At 40.0% G+C, this 18,852-nt stretch overlaps 1 protein-coding gene across 9 annotated transcripts in view; it reads right to left on the bottom strand.

Annotated features, from left to right (window-relative positions):
* FARS2 (phenylalanyl-tRNA synthetase 2, mitochondrial) overlaps nucleotides 1–18,852 on the bottom strand; it is a 572,601-nt gene that overhangs the window by 267,495 nt on the left and 286,254 nt on the right. The gene's annotated exons all lie outside the window — the stretch shown is intronic.

The following is an 18,852-nucleotide window of genomic DNA, read 5'->3' as shown; positions in this document are numbered from 1 at the left end:
TTACTTTCACAAGCATTGACAAGAGCCCCTATCTGCCAAAATCAGAGCTGTCTCCTACAGCCAATTAATTGTCTTAGGCTGCTATAACAAAATACCATAAATTAGGTGGTTTATAAACAACACAACTTATTTCTCACTGTTCTGGAAGCTGGGAAGTCCAAGGTCAGGTCCCTGGCAAATTCAGTGTCTGGTGAGGGCTTGCTGCCTGCTTCAAAGACTACCCCCCCCCCTTTTTTTAAATGTATCCACACATAACAGAGGGGCAGGAAATTCTCTGGGGTCTCTCCTATTACTGCACTAGTGCCATTCATGAAGCAAAGCCTAATCACTTCCCAAAAGCCACTCCTCCTAATACCATCACACTGGGTGTTAGGATTTCAACATGTGAATTTGGAGGCTATAAACATCCAGTCCACAACACAGATTTGATAGTAAATTTGCTGCTTCTGACACTGAGGATAACATCCTTCTTTTAGAACTGCTACACATTCATCCCTTGCAATAGGGGCTTTCTGAGGTTTTGCTCAGACAAGCCATAGCTCATACACCCAATGAGAATGTGCTAGCAAACTTCTTGCTTATTCAAGGGTACAGCCTGGTCACCATTTATTCATAATTTTTGGAAAAATTTTGCTAGTATGCTTTTCATTTAACAGAATTCTGTGTTATGCACTGAACCATGTGTTATTATATCAACATTTTATAAGTAAAACTTTAGCTTAAAGTAATCATTCTTACTTTGTGCAAAAATGGTTCCTTGATAAGTTGCAAGTATTATATCAGTTCACATTAATTCAAAAATCTACACATCCAACAAAATTACAAGTGCTGATATTACAACTGCTACAAATTCTTAGATTTTAATAGGAATTAGTTTTGTTAATAATATTAACAAAGTAGAAATTAATTTTAATAGGAATTATTAGTTATATAATTATTTTAAAAATATAAAATAATTATGAAAACATATATTTCTTGCATGATGCCAAAAACATATTATTATTAACAGAAGTATACTTTTCATATTAACTATAATAAAAATTAGTTATCTTTTATAGAATAAATTATGGCCATATAGCCGATTTGTAATTATGTCATTTAATATAATGTTGATGAGAAAAAAAAAAAATCGATTTCCAACCAGGGCCACTGTCTGTGGAGTTTGCACATTCTCCCCACCATTGCATGGGTTCTCTCCAAGGGCTCCAGTTGCCTCCCACATCCTAGAGATGTGCACATTGGGTGAACTGGCGTGCCTACACTGCCCCAGTCTATGAATGTGGGGTGTGGAACGCACTGGGAAGGAAGGGCGTCCTGTGCAGGGTGGACTTCCTTGTACCCTGAGCTGCTGGGATGGGCTCCAGCCACCTGCAACCCTGAACTGGAATAAGCAGGTAGGAAAATCATCTTACTTGTTTTTATTCACCTTTCATAAATGTATGTATAGCTCACATTTATTTCAATGTTTAATATTAAAAGCGTTTGGGGTCTTTATTTAGAAGTTTGTTGATGTTTTGTGAACAGAAATATGGCAAAGGAACTTAACACTGGTTTGTATCAATCAACCTATGGCAAAATTGGTTTCATTATATGTATTTTTGCTTATTTTCACAGAAATGATTAGTTATATAATGATTAAAAATTATCAAATAATTATTGAAATATATTTCCTGTATAATGCCAACACTGGTATTACTAGTAATAGAAATGTACTTTTAATATTAATTATAATAAAAATAACTGATCTTTTATGGAATCAATTAGAGGCCCAATGCACGAAATTCATGCAAGTAGGCCTTCCTTCCCCCGGCTGCCAGGACGTCTGGTCTAATTAGCATATTACACTTTTATTATTATAGATTATAGCCATACTGCACATCTTTGAATAATGCCATTTTGTACAATTTTGATGAGAAAAAATAATTGATTCCCAGTCATAGTTTCCCAGAACCTAACAATGATGTTAAGTGAGGACATACTGTATACTTTTATATATTATGAAATCAACTATAAATATATCTATTCATATATTTTCCTCTGGTCCATCTTTAAATGTTGATGCTACTCAGGCTATCATTTCTGCCTCCTATGCTTCCCTTCTGTATTCTCTGTAGGTAATTACATAGAGTCCCATTGCTTATCCACCACCAGATCACTCCCAAATCTATTTCTCTAGTCCTGATCTCTTTCAAGAGCTTCAGATTCATATACATAAACATCTTCTGAATGTGCCACAACAAAGCCACGTTAACATTTCTAAAACTGAACTCACTGTTATCTTCCTGAATGCACAGCCTACTTTTCCAAAACTCAAAATCTCAGTTTGTGACACAACTACTCACCAGTCACTCAAGACAGAATCCTGAGAGTCACCCTTGACTACTTGCTCCAATACTCCAACTCCCAATCTCCACAGTTACTGCCACTGATCTTGTGAAACCCTCATATTTGATACTGCAACTGCCTTCAGGCCAGTATCCCAGCCTCCATTCCAGAGCCAGGCATACCATTATCCACTCAGCCCAGAGCTAACTAAAATGCAAGCATGACCTGTGACTCTGCTGTTTAAAGTTCTCCAGTTTAAACAGTTAAAGACATAGCTGCTTCAGAATAGCACCCGGCCAGCATGGCTCAGTGGTTGAGAATCGACCAGTGAACCAGGAGGTCACGGTTCAATTCCAGGTCAGGGCACATGCCCAGGATGCAGGCGCGATCCCCATTAGGGGGCCTGCAGGAGGAAGCCGAGCGATGATTCTCTCTCATTGATGTTTCTATTTCTCTCTCTCTCCCTTCCTCTCTGAAATCAATCCTGTATAATAAAAGGGTAATATGCAAATTGACCCTAATGGCAGAATGACTGAGAACGACCGGTCACTATGATGCGCACTGACCACCAGGGGGAAGATGCTCAACACAGGAGCTGCCCCCTGGTGGTCAGTGCATTTCCACAGGGGAAGCTCCACTTAGCCACAAGCCTGGCTGATGGTTGCGAGCCGTTAGTTGGACATCCCCTGAGGGCTCCCGGGCTGCCAGAGGGATGTCTGACTGCCAGCTTAGGCCCGATCCCCCAGGGAGCAGGCCTAAGCTGGCAGGTGGACATCCCCCAAGGAGTCCCAGACTGCAAGAGGGCGCAGGTCAGACTGAGGGAACCCCCCGAGTGCACGAATTTTCATGCACCGGACCTCTAGTAAAAATATATTAAAGAAAAACAAGAACAGCACTCAAGACTCTCCACACCCTGATTCCTGCCACCCTCTGAAGCCTCAACTTCTGCCACATCTTCCTTATGAGTTATGCCCTAGAACAGCCCCATCCAAGAGAAATAGTACATAAGCCAGATATTAATTTCAAATTTTCTAGTAGCCATATAAAAAAGGTGATTATATTAACATATTTTACTTAACCTAATACATCTAAAATATTCACTTTGTCATATAATCAATATTTTGAAAATATTAAAGAGATAGTTTACATTCCTATTTTGAATTAAGTCTTTGAAAGTTGGAATACATTTTACACTTAAACCTCAATTTGAATGAGCCGCATTTTGAGCTGCATTTGAACATGTGTCTGTGGCTAGCATGTTAGACAGCAGAGATCCAGCACTAATAAGATGCTTGATATATCTCCCATGCTCTTTTATGCCTTTGTTCTTTTTTCCAAACTTACTCCTATTCATATTTTGAGATTCAGATCAGACAGTCCTTCTTACCGCCTCACCTGTGACAAGTACAGGCTCATATTCCATTAGCTGGTTGTGTGTTCCACCATCACAACACGTCCCAACACACACTGAACTCATCTCTCTATGTCTGTCTCCAATGCTAGAACATAGTTCCTCCAAAGCAAAATCCTACCAGACCGACTCACTTTCATATCTCAAGCACCTTGCAAAATGTTTGTGTACTATAGCAAACAATAAAACCTTTGTTGAATTAAAAAAATCAGAATAGCATGTGCACCACTGAAATGAGCTGTAAGTTTAAATTCTGGGTTCCTCAGTAAACATTTCATATCCTTGGTTAACAACAACAACAAATGCAAAGATATATTGCAAACATACCTAATCCTGTTTTTGGTTCTGTTTCAATGCAGCGTTTACTTATGAAAACATTATACATGTGTCATAGCTTGAGTAGCATAAAGAAATTTAAATTTTGAAGTTATAAGCAATCTTAGATATGATCTAGTTACTTTACAAATGAAGAAAAAAATAGGTAAAAGTGTTTAAACGATGAATATACATTGACAAAAGTAGCTAATGCAGAACTAGCACCATAACCACATGCCTAGACCCCTGTAGGTTTCCTTTATACTACTCTGCTTGTGTGGTGTGTCAACTATTCACATTAGTCAATGTGTAATTAAAACGCTTTTAAAATTAGAGAAAACTTGCACAATTGAAAAATCTAGTTGTTTGTTATTATTGATGTAGTACCTTTCAAGATGGCATGGCAGACAATATACCACTTAACACATATTCCTTTGCTTCTCCTTCTGTTCATGCCACAGTTTCCATAGAGCCATATGGCTAGTTCTAGCCAAAGAAACATGTGCGGAAGCGGCACATGTCACCTCTGGGGTGTAGCATACTTTTCTCCCATGACCCTAGAACCAGTATCGAGATATCACTGTTACAGGCTGGAATAGGCCTGCTATGCCGAGTTGCCAAATGGAGGGGTAGGCCTTCACAAGAACAAGAAATAAACTTTGGTCGTGCTAAGTATCTGAGATTTTCAGGTTGTTTTTCAATGGCGGAAGTTCATGCTAAATTTCCCTAAATAATAACTAACAGAAACCTAAATTACATATCTAAGGAAGTATACCTTGAAATGCAGTACCAAGGCAAATGAATTTAATAATACTAAATACAAACCTACATTTAATATTTTCTGCTATTTTTAGTTTAAAATGACATGATAAACTATACATTAAATTGCAGATGTATCAGATATAAAATCTTGTTAAAGACATAAATTGTCAATATAGAAAACACACAGACAAAACCAAATGCTGAATCAAGACTTTAGTACAGATTACTTTTTCTAAAACTGGCAATGTCCTCATGAAATGGCCATGCCAGCCTATGGCACTGAGCCAGGACCTAGTTTTCCTTTCACACTGAGATGGCTCCATGAGGAACTCCTACTGACATTATGGAAATTCAAGAAGGTTTCTCTCATCACCCCTGAGAGCATTGCTGCATCACCTTCTTTCTGAAACTATAAAAAGTTTTTATTTACCACTGTCAGAAGTTAACTCTTATAAAGTCTACTAGTTGCAATTATTTCCCTATCTATACATGTATTACAATATATCATTAATTAAAGGCCACAAATGTCATTTGGGGGAGAATTAATGGTGTACACTTTGAATCTCCTGACTGTGCATATAGGGATGTCAGTATAAGATTGCATTGGAACGTCTGGAAAGAGTTAGTTAACGTCAAAATTTTAGAAAAATACTAAATTTTTTTAAAGGCAGAGCTGCTCACAGTGATAGTTATTTTGCAAACTGAAAGCATGATTGCCTTGTGTTTCAGCCAGAAGAGTTTCAGCCAACTGTGGCATGAATTTCCTGAATGTCTGACTTTTAAATTCATACAGAAAAACTTTAGACATATAGAAGAGATTATCACAGATGCTTAGACTTTTAAATGCTGCTATGCCTTTCTAAGTAATGAATTAAACTAGATAATTCCCAATTATTATTACAGAGTAACTATGCAAGGCAAGGCTATCCACATCTCTGAGATGATCAAGATTTTGGTCATGTTAATGTTTCCCTGAAGTACATTTCCTTGCATTAAAAATGTGTACTTTGTTGGAAAGAATTTTATTATAATTCACACAACTTGATTTAACCAAATGGTTGGCAGATTACTTGTGCTTCATTTAAGAATATGGCTGAATGTCTTTGAATTTGCAATACACAGAATTTTATAAAAATCAAAATATATCTGGGACATTCATAGATTCACTTTACCTTATATTTTCCCCTACCCCTCATTTCTATTTTTATGTGTGTTTTTTTGTTTGTTTATTTTACTGTAGGGTGTGTTTTCCTGTAAGTATCCTCATAACTTCTGTGTAACTTGGGAGAACATACATAACCACGTAAAGAGAGAAATGATCACATCTGACTTATCAATAGAGTTTTTAGAAATCTAAAATATACCTCACAGAAGCATTTCTTCTTGATTCTTAGAATTGGTAACAGTTTCTAAAGCCTTCCCCATCCTGGGGGCCTGGAGGGACCCTGACTGGCACCTAAGTGACAACTTAAGTAACAGCAATAAGCCTTAAGGACTCAGTGTTCATTGTTTATGGCTGAGGTCTGCTGAAATAGACTGGTGCAACAAAACTACTTAATAAATAGTAGTTACTGTGACAATCATTATCATTCGCATCACCCTAGTCAACCCATCACCTCCCTAGACAGACAGAAGAGGTTCCTGGAATAGAAGTTCAATAGTAAAAGCCAGAAGAGCAGAGCGGGTTGAAGCAGCACCAAAAAATAAGACAGATAAGCCCTGGATGGAATTTCAGAATCACATACAAACATACTACACAGCTCTTCCCTAGCTAACTCCCATTCATTCTTCAACCTTAGGCTAAAAATCACCTTTCAGGATGCCGTCCATGACCTTCTTGGATTAGTATAGGATGGCATTCCCTTTCCAATACTTCCACAAAACTTTGCATTAACCTTGCTATATCAGTTATTCACTCAAAAATTGTTTATTGAGCCCTTACTATAGGCCAGGGACTACGTCAGATAATATGAACACAACATGAACATAATTCTGCTGCTTTTCTCAGAGTTCCAATCTCAGTTAATGATCTCACCATTCAGCCAAATGCCCAAAATCTGTCTTGACTCTTTCCTCCCATCCGTTTCACATTAAACAAGGTACTAAGCCTTGAGAATTTTTAACTCTCTCCACCCAAACCACCACTGCCTACCTAGCACAGCTGTCTGTCCTCTCCCCTGGGAACTATTCCCACAACCTCCAGTCCCTATCCTTTGCAACCCAACCTGCACACCTAAACTGGAGCTCCTAGAATGAAAATCCGATTATCGTGCTCTCATGTCAAATATGTCCAGAGTTTCCCCAATGTATCTGGTGATTTCCCTTGGTTCCCATATTCTCCCACGTACCATAAACTTCTGCTATAGTAAACTATTTGCAGTTTCCTACATATGTTCTACTCTTTCATGCCTACCAATGACACCTAACATGGTTCCTAGCACCTACTACATGCTTAATACATATATATTGATTAAAAGAATGAACAAGTAAAAGTATTCATATTTGTATGCTTAATAGGCCTTCTGTTTGAATTGTCATTTGTCTCCAGTTCTCAGCATCTTCATCACGTTGCATTCCAAATGCCTAGCACAGCATCTGCAACCTAGGAAATGCTAAGGAGTGTTTTTGGAATGGGCAAATAATTGATGGACAAATCATCTCCTTAGCTTGGGACACAAAGTGGAATACAAGCAAGTAGAGAGCAATGGTTTTCTCTTTCATAAGGAAAGCCTTTGCTGTTTCCTTCAGGAACATGAACTCTGCAGGTCTTGAGAGGTAAAATCAGAATAACCTATGAGAGCAGCCCTGGGAGGAGACATGCCCTTCTTTTTCATTCTGATTTTAATTCAGCAGATATTGATTGAGGTACTGTAAAGGTAGCACCACATAATGGAAACAGAATCGCCCTGGGAGTCAGAGGACCTGAAGTAAATTCTAGTACTGATTCTACCTCTAATAAGCTGTGTGACCTGGATCCTGCTGTATCAGAAGCCAGCCTACCCCACGGACCTCCTATTTATGCAAACAATTAAAGCCCCTTTTTCTGCTTTAGTTGGGTTTCTGATGCATGAAACCAGGAGTGCTGACTAATATCCCATTCTTATGGTCTCTTATGGTTGCATTACTCTGTGGGTAAGCCAAAAAAAATGCCATAGATAAAGCATATTTAGATTATAGCAAAGCATTTGGCCTAAGTCTCTTAAAATTTCCTCATAGAGGGCTCAATTGTTCACTTAGATGGACTTGAAACTTGTTGAACCAATATATGCAAAAATGTTCTGATTAACAAATATGCACCCATGGAGAGAGGTCTCTTGTGTCATGTTACAAGGCCTGAACTGCCCCTAGTCTATTTAAGGTTCCCAGCAGGCATTTAGAAGAATGAGAGGCATGCCTACCATACTTCTAGGCCTCTCATAGCTGGAAGAAATAGTTAATATAATAGATGTATGAGTCAAATTCAATGGCCTAAAGAGGCCCAAGAGGATGAATTTAATAAGGAAGATAGAGAAAAGGCCCACTTAGGGCCATAGGCCTCTGAAATGACCCATATCTTCAGTTTTCCCCCAAATACATTTGGAGATATTACCTAGCCTAGGAAATGAGACTCTTCTGTTTTTCTTTTTGATTTTTAATACTTATAATTAAGTTTCTTGTATATTGAGCACTTTTATTCCATTTTAAAGATAGGGTATTCTTCTTTTCTTTTTTAACCCCACCCCCACCCCTCACCACATAGCTCAGGGCTAAAAGGGCCACTGGTGGGGGGCAGGCAGCCCCAGTTATGCACAAGCACGTGCTCTGGTGCTGCAGCTGACCCCCACACCACGCGCAGGCACAGTAGGGGCTCAACAGCAGCGCGTGGGTATTATTTCTTAATTGTACTGTTCTTAGAGTTATTTGAGAAAGTTGCCCATTTGTGATTAATTAGGTTTTTTTTATTATTTTGTGTTTGAGTCTTAAGGCCTTGGGGCATATGCACCTGAAAATTAAAATTGATTATACTAGCATAATGAAATCAAAATGATTTTATGTAGCTTCATGATTTATATTTATTTGGAAAGTTATTTTAAGTATAATTTATAGGTTATTCATCACAAGCACAACTGCTTTTGTTTTCCTCATTCTCACCTACAAGAAAATCTCAAGATTTCTTAAATCCTGCTCATGTAACACATCATTTGGCATCTATTTTTCTTTCTTGTTATTGCTTCCATTCCTCTATTTTTCCTCTTATTGACTGGCTTTGACCAGCAAGTCCAGCCAATTTGGCATGGGCACGGGAAACACATTCACCTCCTTGCTTCTTGCCCACTGTGCCTTCAAAGTGAAGGGACCTTCAGTCCTCTCTGAGCTCAGGGGAGAGTGCAAGAAATAAACTCTGGCTCCAATCCTCCTGCCCTCACTAGCCCTGAGGAGAAGAGAGAATAGGAATACTCATACTGGATTCTAGCCCCAGACACACCTATAAGAAAAGTCCTGCACAGATGGAGCAAGGGTTCAGGGAATTGGCCCAGCCATTAATAAATAGTAGCTCATTTTTTCATCTGGATATTATTTTTGTGATTTCATATCCTCTGAAATCTCCAAAAGATCATGAGGATGGTGGCAGGACTCAAGAATGGAGCTCAGAACCTGCCCTATTACTTATATAGTAGTCTAGCTCATTGCTTTGTTTCACCATCCACACAATCATTTACTCATTCAGCAAACACTGATCAATGTGCCAGACTCTCTACAAGGCACAGAGATGACAAAGATAAGACACAGGCTCTGCACTCAAACAGTTCAAATTCCTCCCATTCATTCTGTCAGACCCCATACACACTGCCTTGGGGAACTTCAGAAGCTTAAAGACTAGGAGGAAAAACAGGCTATGCTATGCTAATAGAAAGGTTCAGTGAAAGTGTTCTTTGAGGTGTGAACAAGTAGAAACTGCTTTAGCTCCATGGCTCTGAGAGGGTTTCATGGAAGGAAGCTGGACAGGACGGAATCATGCAGGGAAAAGGCAAAGGGACCAAGTGAGTCCACCCTAGTGATCACATCTGCCAGCCCTGACAACAGCAATGTCCCCTCTTTAGATAACCACGGAAATCACTGAGTTAATGAAAAATGAGATGAGGCACTATCTTTGTTTAAAAAGAAAGGGGAGGGGGCGGGAAACAAACCAGCCTCCCTTTGCCTTTCCTATAAAACTATATTACTGCTCCTTCTTGCCATCTATCTAGATAATAATTTCTGTAATCCCCAACCTGACACCGGCAGGCCTCACAAAAAGCTAATATTACAATTAACACCAGAGCTCCACATTAAATAAGAAAACAAAATTGGGAGACATAATGTATTTTGAGTAAAAGGAAAATAAACCAGAAACTGTGTGTATATATAAACATGAGGAGGAATATACATGTGTTATGTGGTGGTATATATAGACACTGTATTGTGGATAATGCTCTTCCCAGTAACCTGTTTAAAATAACAACACAAAACAAGAAAACCAGTACACTGCAGCAGGTATCCGCATAAAGAAGCCACCCACTTCCCGAGAACAGTCCTGATGCTCTGCCTACCCTCCTTATGTCCCATTACTTCACAGCTCCAGCAGCAAGCTTGATATATTACCCTCCTGACATTTTTCCTCACTCATCATCTACTCCCTGGGAAAATAAGTCACTTAGATGTCATAAGAACCCCTCACCAGATCCTTAAGAACCCACTTTCCATGCACCTGCACCCTTCGAGTCTGTCCCTCATTTTCTGAGCTCCATCTAAATTGTAAAAACTGCCCTAACTGGTTTGGCTCAGTGGATAGAGCATCGGCCTGTGGACTGAAGGGTCCTGGGTTCAATTCTGGTCAAGGGCACATGCCAGGGTTGCAGGCTCGATCCCCAGTGGTGGGTGTGCAGGAGGCAGCCAATCAATGATTCTCTCTCATCACTGATGTTTATCTCTCTCTCCTCCTTCCTCTCTGAAATCAATAAAAATATCCTATATAATAAAAGCCTAATATGCTAAATGCCTGACAGTTCGACCGTTCGACCAGTCGCTATGATGTGCACTGACCACCAGGAAGCAGACACTCCGACCGTTAGGTTGGCTTGCTGCTGGGGTCCAGCCAATTGGGACTGGGTGAGACAGCTAGACATGACCTGGAGCCCTCCCTGGCCCCAATCATGCAGCGATGGGGTCCCTTGGCCTGGCCTACATCCTCTCGCAATCTGGGACCCCTCAGGGGATGTTGGAGAGCCAGTTTCAACCAGATTCCCACAGGCCAGGCCGAGGGACTGCACCGGTGCACAAATCCGTGCACTGGGCCTCTAGTATTTAAAATAATTAATTAATTAATTAATTAATTGTAAAAAAAAAAAACAAAAAACAGGGCTACATTTGTTCTGTCACAATCTGCTCATTTCACCAATATGCTTACTAAAATTTCTTTGTGAATTTTCATCAGCTACATCATGTGAGCTAGAAACCATTTACCAGACAGAGGTCCAGCTGAAACCATGGGTTACCCTGGAGTTCCATGCTAAGGAAGGCTGAAGTAAGTGGAACTGGGCAATGCTGAATATTTGGTATCTCAGAAAGAACCTGCTCACAACAATCGGGTTGGGTGAAATGAAGTCTTGGTTCAGGACAGCCAATCTGCACACAATGTCCTTTCTATTCCCTAGGGCTAAAAACTTTTTGTTTAGCCCTGATATCAGGGATTGGAAACTGGCCCCTAGGCCAAATCTAGCCATGCCCATTCTAGCCTATGTATTGTCTGTGGATGCTTTTGCACTTCAATGGCAGAGTTGAGTAGTGACAAAGACCAGCTGAAGACAGGCCCACAAAGCTGAAAATATTTACTATCTGGCCCTTTACAGAAAACCTTGCTGATTCTTACCTTATATTTATCACTAAATACTGCCAACTGTTCCTCTAAAAGACTTCTTAATTTCATAATGCCCTCTTACTTCCAATGATAGCACTATGATTCAAGCTCTCTTTCTTCATGGTTTGGGGTACCTTCCCTCTCCTACTCATCCTGCACACTGCTGCCTGGCTGATCCTCTGACCGCTTATCGAATCCTCTCAAACCCACGCCCAAGGACTTACATGCTCTTAAGTGCCACCAAAGCCAATTTCCTAATTTTACCCGTCAGGGCTCAAGTCAGATGTCTGTCTCCCTTCTGTCTCAGCCGCATCCAGCACTGCCTACACTCTGAGCTCTCCTCCCTCCCACAGGCTCTGCTCCCATATCCTGCAAGGGAACCTCAGGTCCACAGACTCCCCACTGGGCACTCCACATTCTGTCTGCTGTTCAATTACTCACTCACATCCAGTTCATTTCTTGCTGAATATTTGCTCACCTTATAGATTCAAATGGTAACAAAAAAATAAGTTAGGATAAAGACTATAGTAAGAGAAACGCTGCTGAGAGGAATTCACTTGGGAGACGATTCTCTCTTAGACATGATTTCCTAAATGATACCACATCTCAACACGTGGACCACCTAAACTCAAGGCAAAAAAGGCTCCTGTCTCCTTGCACATGGCAGTTAGGGTTTACATCACACACGTACCTGTTTTCACGGTACTTTATATTTTTGCCCTTTATCTCCTCAAGCAGTTTATAAGTCCCCATTGGGATATGGAATATGTATTGCAGTGCTAGGGAATAAAGGAGGGGAACTAAAAAATAACTGATTGTGAGATACAGAAGTATATTCTTTAATAAAACCTAATGACTTCTTCACTTTCCATATCTACATATGAAAAACCAGAACTTGCTTCGCAGATAGTGTGAATTTGGGAAGAAAAAGGCAACACCTCTGGCGGGGCCTAGTCTGGGCATGTCTGTCCAGCCTCAGATACCCATTTGGACAGTCAGGGCTCTGACAGCCTGAATGTTTATAAATATACCGTTCTGGGAGCTGCTGTACTGCCAACAAAATAACAAATCTTGCTGTAAAATCCCTAGGAAAGAAAGGCTAAAGAATGTTCGCCCCGGTTTTGTCTTCCTTCTCTGTTTCTCTGCTCTGCTTGGTCTTTTCTTCACATGTCTTCACGATGTGCCAGCACCGCCCTCGGAACCCCACCTGCTCCGTGATCGCAGAGATCATGGACTGCCAGGCCAGCCACTGGAAAAGGGTCATGCTTTTAAAAGTAAGCTCCAATTATAACCTGAGCCTCTCTTAAAGCTATTATCATATTCTCCTAAAACCATCTTTAGACCCTCCTTCCCCGCACATTCCACCCCAACCTACCAATTTCTCACTCTTGTCTGGGACCTTTCACTTCTAATTGCTTTCCCAAACATAAATGAAAGTACTAAATATTAATAACTGGAAGAAGATATGAAAAGGAATATGCTTCAAATTCATTTTTAGCCATTTTAAGTCAAAAGGAGCAAAATGTCAGCCTTAAAAAAAAAGCTTCTTTTTTTATGAATTGGTACAATATAGGTAGGAAATGATGCCTCAAACCCCAAATGGATGTTGAACATAAACATTTCAGTTATGTGTCCAGTTTCTAAGTCAGTGTTAGCCAGGATGGTCACATGAACAGGAAAGCTAGTCAGGAAAAGCAGAGGCAAGTAACTGCTATTGTCAACCACACTGCTAATGTGTTAGGTGCCATCAATGTTTGGCTGCCAAGTTCTGAAACCTCTGTCTTTGAAAGTCTGCGAGCACTGTATTCACAGAGAAGGTAGGTGGCAGAAAAAGGCTGGAGAGGTCAGGTGACTGTGTGAATCAGTTTTTAGAAAGATCTGAAACTCCAAACAGCAGTGTGTGTGCACTCCAATGTGTAAAGCTGGAAAAAAGTAACGCTGGGTTGAAAAATCAAAGCCACTTACAGTAGATACACATCCAAGACAGAGGGATAGTCTTTAAATATATAGTTAGCTTTTTAGCCTCTCCATGTGGAAAACTCCGAATTGCCAAGAGCAACACCAAAAATTTATTGTTATAGTCAGATTTCTCCTGCTAACGTATTGTTCACAAACTTTCAGAGGAATTTTTCAAAAGCGGTTTTCACAAATGCCTAAATGACTAACCACTGCACAGAAGGCTTTGTTCACCTGTTGCCACATCTCCTAGCTAAATCTGCTCTGTCCATCCAAAAACAGATCCTTCCCAGGTCCAAAGCATTATTAGTAATGTTATCAACAAGTATTAAGAACTCTAGCTGACCATTTGGAAAAGCTAGCTGTAGAATGATACATTAGAAATCTTCAGGCAGTGGTGGGAGATGCTAGAGACAAAAACACGAGGAGGGGCTCACAGAATCGTACACAGAAAACAGCTGTTATGACAAGTGGTGCACTAGGGATTGGCTGGATTCACTTCTCAGCCTTACCCCAGGCCCACGCTCTCTACTTGATCATCTGAGTGCTGGCTGGCATTCATTAATCTTGAGAATTTAGGTTTACTAGTAGACTTATGGTGGTGTGCCTGGCCTTGTGTTTCCATCTGAAGAGAAATTTCCAGTAGAGCAACTCTGACCTCTTACTCTACCCATTACTGAATCCTTGTTGCAGAAGTAAGTTAGCTGATTAGTCCATATTTCTGGGTGGGATGGAACTAGTATATTAAAAGACTTCAAACAGTAGGAATTTGCTTTTTTCCTATGCTCATACCTCAACCAGATGAGAGACTATGCCTGTTATGCCAACCCCGCCCTTCCTTTAGGTGGGCTGCAGAAGACAGAAGGAGGTGGCAGGGAGGAAGTGATAGTGCGTCCTCTTAGATGGAGATGTAAAACCAGGTTGTCCAATCAGCTTAGGAGAAATGAAATTGACATTCTCTTTCATCCATGTGCTTTGGTGTCTTATTCTTAATTTGCTATAAAATCAGGAGGGTAAGAAATGACTCTTCTGGCTGCAACTGATAGCAATTAAACTTGAATTCACAAAAGCAAAATGTTAATCCTATATAATAAAGAGGTAATATGCAAATTGACCCTCATGCCCTTGCACAAGATGGCCGCCCCCATGTGGTCAAAGATGGCTGCCACAAGATGGCCAGCAGGGGAGGGCAGTTGTGGGCAATCAGGCCAGCAGGGGAGGGCAGTTAGAGGTGACCGGGCTGGCAGGGGAGGACAGTTGGGGGCAACCGGGCAGGAAGGGGAGGGCAGTTGGGGGCAACTGGGCCGGCAGGGGAGGGCAGTTGGGGGCGACCGGGCCAGCAGGGGAGCAGTTAGGTGTTGATCAGGCTGGCAGGGGAATGGTTAGGGGCAATCAGGCAGGCAGGCAGGCGAGCAGTTCGGAGCCAGCAGTTCCAGATTGTGAGAGTGAGGTCCAACTGCCGGTTTAGGCCCGATCCCCATCTCCCGAGGGGTCCCAGATTGGAGAGGGTGCAGGCTGGGCTGAGGGACACCCCCCCAGTGCACAAATTTCATGCACCAGGCCTCTAGTTTACTATAAAAATGTTCAGGCAACTAGTGGAACTAAGGGAAGCCTCAGGAAAAACTGCACCCAGGAAATTAATATTATCCTGCCTCTCATTTTGCATCTTCTTCCTTCTTTTTCTCTCTGTCTATTAACTCTCAAGTCCAAAGTATGAAACACATGGCGACCAAATGCTACCTGGCTTCACTTATGATAGCTTCAGGCACTGAAAAGAGACTGCAAAATCAGTTGTCTTAAATCTAAAACTCCTATGCAAAATGTGTATTGCCCCAACCCTGTCAACTGTCTAGGATGGAGTGGAGCTACTCAATTCTGGAAGAGGGTGTGGTGGAGCAAGCTGGCTAAGGCTCAACTAGCCTGAGGACCACACTGGACGGTGTAGGAACCCCTGAGGGGACGAGTGTCTGAGACAGCAATCCCTTTACCATCTGACCTGAACATGTGAATTCTGCCATGTTTCAAGCCTAAAGATTCACCAAAGCTGTTAATGAATAAAACATCCATATAATTTATCATTTAAACCAAGTCCATTTTGAGAGTGAAAATAGGTGTTGCAGATAATTCAACTTATATTTTTAAATAATTGCTTATTGAAAAACTAGTTTTCTTATATTAATGGATATAAAGAATCACTTTATTCAGAAACTATTTCCAAAAACAAAATTCTTTCTAAAAAAAGAAGTCTGTGTATATGAAAGCAAAATAGAATAATTTCTGTTAATTTTATGAACCTTTAAAAGTAATAAAATCAATAATTGGTCTTGGCATATATTTACAAACTTTGTTCAGTTTCATAACTGTAATTGGTCTTGGCATATACTTATAAACTTTGTTCAGTTTCATAATTTTTTATTTCATCTCTAGTGTTCTTCTAAAAATATATGCTTTCAATATGACCTTGGCATTTAATTTTTTTTTGTCAGGAAATTGCCTGCAGTCTTCTTTGAAGTTAAATTTTGTACAACTTGAGATCGTTGGCACCTTCAACAGACTCTTCTGTGAAGACCACTCTAGTTTTGACTTTTGAAAACTTTGAGATCATGTGATATGCTCAGAGCAGGTCCTACCAAATGGAGAATATTATCAATTCTATTTTTTTAATGTATTTTATTGATTTTTTACAGAGAGAGGGATAGAGAGTTAGAAACATCGATGAGAGAGAAACATCAATCAGCTGCCTCTTGCACACCCCCTACTGGGGATGTGCCCGCAACCAAGGCACATGCCCCTGACCGGAATCAAACCTGGGACCCTTGAGTCCGCAGGCCGATGCTCTATCCACTGAGCCAAACCGGTTTCGGCTCAATTCTATTTTTTAATGTATGCATAAATATTTCAGCCATAATACTTTCAAAGGAACTGTCACTCTGCCTCAATTCAGAGGTCTTTAATAACTATGCTAACAAGACCAGGCTCTCCATATAAATTGTCTCTATTAATGATTCTTTTGAATGTTTTGCCAAATTTAAATGATGCAATATTATAAACCATCTCAATGTCATTCCATTGTGCCACAACATAATATTTTTCCAATTAAATACAGAAGTTACAGAAAAAAATTTTCTTTCCATAGTAGAGCTATTCTAAATCAGAATTACGGAATTTAAAAATTAAATTTTGTGGACCATTGGGCCTTCATCACATACATTTTTCAGTCCCTGCTTGCTTTTGTGAGAACATATTACAGTATCTTCTCACTTTCAGGCCTTGTTCTTCAATTCCAATTCTCTAAAAGCTTCAAACGCTGATGCTTTTGGTATTCAATAAATTGAATGCTTTTATTAAAGACTTCCAACTTGTTCTGAGGGGAAAATGCAGACAAATGTAAAGGAATCCCACTTTCAATAATGAATAGTTAGGGAGATACAAATTAGTTTCTCAAAGCCTGATGCATTGTTAAAATTCAGCTGATGAGAGGCAGCAAAGAGAGCAAGTATGTTCTTGCCAAATTGATGTATTTTTTGCAGCTTTGTTGCAAAAATATTATAGTGAGATATGTATGTATGCATATACATATGTGCATACATACATATATATGTTTCTCATACTCAATTCCAAGAATATTTCTCCTTCACTTTTCTAAATTTAGTAATAAAAGTGTTATTTTTATTAAAACACTGTACTCCACATTGCAAAACTAAATAATTTGTCTATAAATGTTGAACTTTTGGATTGGAATTACAATTGCAAGTACAATAACATCAGATGTGTTTCCTTAGACAGAATAAACTTCTGAAAGTTTTCCTTTGATCTCATGAGTTTGATGAGAGAGAAAAAAACGGAAAAATTATTGAAATTAATTTAATTTTCTACTTAAGTATCTAAGATGACACTGATATAAAATTGGTATGATCCCAACTATTTGTAAAATTATCTTGCTAATGGAGCCAAGATATTAACAAGTACAATTACAGTTTTTACTTGTATATAAGAAAACTTAAAACTCCAAAATGAGTGAAATTAACTTAGAACAACAGTTATTTGACCTAAATGAAAAGCCATTCTTCAAAAAACATTATGTAAAAGTGCCACATGTGTTAAACTCTCTTCTCTGGAATATTTAGGATAGATGCCAATGCTTTGCAACAGATGTATCTGTTTGGGTTTTCTTATGGCAGTGATACTGTTATGGCCCTCATGTGAATGGTTAATATCGACAGGGTACACATTCAATATCAACTTTCTTGAAAAATGGAAATCTGGTCATTCATTTTTTCTTAAAAAGGGCACTTTTTTGGTGAGGAAAGCATAACTGCTACTAAAAGGTTTATTAAAAAATAAAAAATTACTAAAAAGTAAAATAAATGAATAGCTTCCGAGTTATACAATGTGCCAACCCCACATAGCAAGTACTACTTTCTGTACCTATAGGTTTGAGTGCACAACTGTTGGCCTCTTTTCTGTACACATTTCAACCTACAATTTGTTATAATTCTCACTGCCCAAGCTGACTGAAGGCCAGTGGTGCAGAGGTCCTGGAAGCTATGGAGTGGGCCCTGGCACAGTTGGCTGATAGACGACGTGGCTGGCGGAGGTAACAGTTTCTAATACTACTCCCACCACCATGCTGGACTGGGAGGAGTCGACTGCCCCAGCTAGTAGTGGCTTGGTGCATTCTCTTTCATTGAGAACACCCTGCATGCCATCCTTAAAGGGCACTGTTGGATAAGTTGCATCTTGAAAGGCTTGGGGAAAGACAGGAAGGTTACTGTTGGTCAGATTAAGATTTCATAGAGAATGCTCATGTAGTATATGCAATACACTGCTCATGTATTGCATATACTACTAGAGGCCACCAGAGCAGAGAGGGAAGTACAAAGCTACAACCAGTGAATGCATGAATGGGTGGAAGAGAAACTCTATGTCTCTCTCTCTCTCTCTCCAAAATCAGTAAAATCAGTAAATGAAGGGATTAAAGAACATATATGCACAGCCTATGGTCACAGATAATAGTGTGGGGAGGGCCAAGGCAGGTGGGGCAGGGGCTGGGTGGAGGTGGGCAAGGGGGGAGGGAATGGGGAGCATCTGCAATAGTGTTAAAATCAACAAATTTTTGGTAAAAATTAATACAATTTGCCAGCCGGTGTGGCTTAGTGGTTGAGCGTCAACCCATGAACCAAGAGGTAATTGGTTTGATTCCTGG

The sequence above is a fragment of the Cnephaeus nilssonii genome, assembly GCF_951640355.1.
Source record: "Cnephaeus nilssonii genome assembly, chromosome: 7".
Lineage (NCBI taxonomy): Eukaryota > Metazoa > Chordata > Mammalia > Chiroptera > Vespertilionidae > Cnephaeus > Cnephaeus nilssonii.
Note: the sequence above shows the minus strand (reverse complement) of the source record. Positions and strands in the feature narration are given on the sequence as shown.